The 3,990-nt window shown below is 52.9% G+C and overlaps 2 long non-coding RNA genes across 2 annotated transcripts in view; one reads left to right on the top strand and one right to left on the bottom strand.

Annotated features, from left to right (window-relative positions):
* LOC107183713 overlaps positions 1–2,846 on the bottom strand; it is a 9,089-nt gene extending 6,243 nt beyond the window's left edge. The window contains exon 1 of the long non-coding RNA XR_001514517.1: positions 2,497–2,846. This is a non-coding gene — a long non-coding RNA (uncharacterized LOC107183713). The remainder of the gene's footprint in view (positions 1–2,496) is intronic.
* The window catches only part of LOC102759777, a 9,464-nt gene extending 6,028 nt beyond the window's left edge, over positions 1–3,436 (top strand). The window contains exons 2-3 of the long non-coding RNA XR_001514516.1: positions 162–169; positions 2,866–3,436. This is a non-coding gene — a long non-coding RNA (uncharacterized LOC102759777). The remainder of the gene's footprint in view (positions 1–161; positions 170–2,865) is intronic.
* Positions 3,437–3,990: the final 554 nt, after the last annotated feature.

The raw sequence follows: 3,990 nt of genomic DNA, 5'->3' as shown, positions 1-3,990 counted from the left end.
GAAAACAGTTTGTAACTCGTCTTCCTATAAACCATATTTTTTTACCATATTTTCTTAGTATACTCGTCGACGACTGAAAAAGAACATTTTGTGAAAACGAGTATACACGTTTCTGCCGGGGAAGGTTAAGTTAGGGTTTTTCAAAATGCTGACATACCGAGTTCAAAAGGTTCGCCATCACTGGTTCAGATGAAGGTGTTCTGATCTCTCTGGTTTTGGCCGCCCTCAGGTATCTGCTCCATGATTTACATCTCAGTTCAGATTCGCCACGGGGCTCAGGTGAGCTAACAAGGGTCGCCTCTCTTCTCAGAGCAAGTGCGGTGGGACCAGATGCAGGAAGACACTGCAGGGCACATCAGGCCTGTGTCTCCCAGCAGATCTGACTCCAAATACTCTGCCAGGGGTGCCGGCCAGGTCAGGTCCTTGGGAGCACAGCCAGTGGGTCCAGCTAGTAGGCAGCAGAACTAGAGTTTGGGTCCAGATCTGCCTCGGTTGGGAGCCTATTCCCTTTCCCTGGAGAAATATTATGGGGGACTCTCAGCGGCCGACCCTTGTCACAGGTGATTCCTGACCCTCAAACCCATAACCCAGACAGTCATGTCATCTGCTCAAAAAAAGCATAGAAATGTTTATGGATTCCATTTTATGATGAGACAGGACCACAACTGACCAAGCCAGGAAAACCCAACTCTGTCACTGCTTGCTGTGACCTCAGGCCACTCACTTAACCTTTCTGAGGTTTGCTTTAATCAGTTGGTAAAAGTCAATACTCTCTACCTCCTGTAGTTGCCTAGAGAAACACACAGGATATATTTATAAATTGTAATTGAAATAGACACTGGTACACAGGTTTAAAAAAAAATTAACTCTTATTCTAAAATTATCTCCCCCTCCACTCTTTCTATAGGGGATAAGTACAGCTTGACTTACATACCGTATATATCTCCACTTAAACCATATCAGCATCTGTGGGTGACTCAACCCTTCTGTCTGCTAGAAGAGAATAGGCCCCTGACCCATTTCATGTGGCTGCTTTGCAGGATGACTAATAACTGTGCTCATAAAAACCTCTGCTAAATGTCAGATCCGCGAGGACACCCGAGGACGTAGGATTCCTTCGAGGCCGCACATCCAGCTGGGGACAGAGAAAGGAGGACTTAGCTTGTGTGCGAGTGTATGTCTCATTCATTTCAAAACTTCGCAGGAAAAAGAAACAACACCCAGGAGCCTGACTTCTGATCCTCATGGAAGCCCAGGCCTGGGAGGTTGGAGTTAGCACCTGCCCGTGAGAGGGTGGAGGACTGATCGGTCTGCGGCTCACCTGGATCCTTCCCGGGAGCTCCGAGACACCGATGCAGGGACCCACGAGGCCTGCTTAGAGTCCTCAGTGCCCTGGGAAACGGGCTCAAGGGGCCTATGGGATCCATGCCGGGCCCCTGGGATTTTAGAGAAGGAAGCCTTCCCCAGGCCCCGGGGAGATGGGGAGTTTGGATGGACAGGGAACGCACTCTCAGCACAGCATCCTGTGGCACGTGCCGTGTGAGGACAGAGGCTCCAGGCCTGTGAAGGGGGTCTCTGCACAGCCCACCCCTGTCCAGCCCTCCTCACCCTGAAAAGACTATGGGAATTGGCTCAGGTGGCCTGGGAAACAAAGCCCAGCCCAGTCTGCATCCTGAGACTTTTCCCTTCATGTTGTTTCGTAGCCCATTTTCCTCTATCGCTGATCAAATAACAGTCAACATGCTTGAGTGCCTATTCTGTGGCAGGCACGGTGCCAAGGACTTCGTGTGTGAGTTGGTTCCCTTAAACCTAACAATTCCCCTAGAGGTGCCTTATCAGCCCCGTTTTCCAGGTAAGGAAACTGCGCGATGGAATAACCTGTGTGAGTCACCCAGGACTGGGACCTGGCCTGGCACTCAGGTGGCGTCTTGAAAATGTTTAGGCCATACCTAACCTCAAGGTCAAAGTGTAGTCCTGAAGTACATTGAGTCCCTCGCCAGACAGATGGGTCCAACCGACTTTATAAACTCTAGTGAGACCAGGCTTGCTCCTTCTAGACTTATAATCTGGACAACAGAACCAAAGGGTTCTGACATGAGAAAGGCTGCACAGATTGTGCTAATATCGCTCTTTGAATCGAACGCTCCTGAATTTACTATGCTACTTGGTGCCTTGCCCAAAACATTCCAGGATGGTGCCACCAAACTCCTGCATAACCACCTCAAGAATTCCAGGAACACCAGTGTGAGCTCTCTGAGCAACACAATTGGCCGGACTCCCTCCCGACACAACAGCAGCCGGACCAGCCCCCTGACCTCACCCACCAACTGTTCCCATGGGGGCCTGTCTCCAAGCCTGCTGGACTATGATACAGAGAACCTGAACTCTGAAGAAATCTATAGTTCTTTGCGTGGAGTTACAGAAGCCACTGAAAAGTTTAGTTTTCGAAGCCAAGAGGATCTGAATGAGCCAATTAAACGAGATGGCAAGAAGGACTGTGAGTCTACGGCCAAACCACCCTGAACGGGCCCGATCTCATCTGATCTCGGAAGCTGAGCAGGGTCAGGCCTGGTTAGTACTTGGATGGGAGACCGCCTGGGAATACCGGGTGCTGTAGGCTTAAAAATAAAAAAAATAAAAAAGAAAGAAAAGAAAAAGAAGGACTCTGATATTGTATCCCAGGATGGTGGAGTTGCGTCCCGTGCCACTGAGGGCCGGGGCGGCAGTGACGTGGTGGAAGGAGGCAGAACAGCTCTGGGCAACAAGACCTCCCTGCTCAACCCCCAGCCTCCGCACGCCTTCCCGGGGCCACGGACACATGACTATAACCTGTACCCCTACCCGGACACCATCAACACCTATGAGCTACGCTGAGCTGACGATCATGAAGACTCTGGAGGCCCACAAAGACTCCCACAAGGAGGTTGCAAGGGCCGCTGAGGAAGCTGCGTCCACTCTGGCCAGCTCCATCCACCCGGAGCAGTGCATCAAAGTGCTCTGCCCCATCATCCAGACGGCCGACTACCCCATCTACCTGGCTGCCATCAAGATGCAGACCAAGGTCGGGGAGAGGATCGCCAGGGAGTCCCTGCTGCAGCTGCTGGCTGACATCCTCCCGGGCCTGCTGCAGGTTATGGCGACACTGAAAGTAGTGTGCGGAAGGCCGGTGTGTTCTGCTTGGTGGCACTTTATTCCGTAATCGGAGAAGAGCTGAAACCTCACCTCGCACAGCTCACGGGGAGCAAGATGAAGCTACTGAACTTGTACATCAAGAGGGCGCAGACAACGAACAGCAACAGCAGCTCCTCCTCCGAGGTCTCCACGCACAGCTAACGGCAGCGCGGGTGTCCCAGCCGCAGAGCAGCCGCGGTGCCTCTCAGACCTTCCCACCCCCTCGTAGGCTCCCATCAGGGCGAGGAGGACACACACACACATATTTATTACAACCAGTATTTGGTCCCTTCCAGCTTTTGTGTAGAATCTTACTGGCATTGAATGTAAAGAGCAAGGCCTGTTTGGCGTCCTCACACACAACTGCAGGAGTGAAAAGAGCCATGCAGACTCCAGCACTGAGCTGCCCTAGTGCGCTGATGAACAGAGGGTGTGGGGGTCTGTGTTTCTTTTTCATCTTAGCGTCCTGCGCTCTGGATGTGGCCGTGTAGGGCAGGTTACCTCCCCGCCACCCCCAACACACACCCCCCAGCCGACGCCATGAAAGGGTTAGTTGTGCCTCTTTAAGCTGCATTTTGAGACCTGCTAAGAGTGTGGATCACGTGGCAGGATGGAGGAAAAGCTGAGGAGGAAAAGCTGAGGAGGGCCTCTGGCAGACCCCGGGTGTTGCTTCTGTACCTGGGCCAAAGGCTGCCGCTCTCATGCTAGTGCCCCATGCAGTGCCCGGTGCCGCCCTGCCCTCGGCTCCCGGGAGTCTGCGGAAGCTGTCTTCAGGGGCTCCTCTCGGTCCCTGGGTCTTGGCGCCGTTGGTCCCTCCTG

Source organism: Myotis davidii, unplaced genomic scaffold (genome assembly GCF_000327345.1).
Source record: "Myotis davidii unplaced genomic scaffold, ASM32734v1 scaffold238, whole genome shotgun sequence".
NCBI lineage: Eukaryota > Metazoa > Chordata > Mammalia > Chiroptera > Vespertilionidae > Myotis > Myotis davidii.
This window is presented reverse-complemented; position numbering and strand designations above follow the sequence as displayed.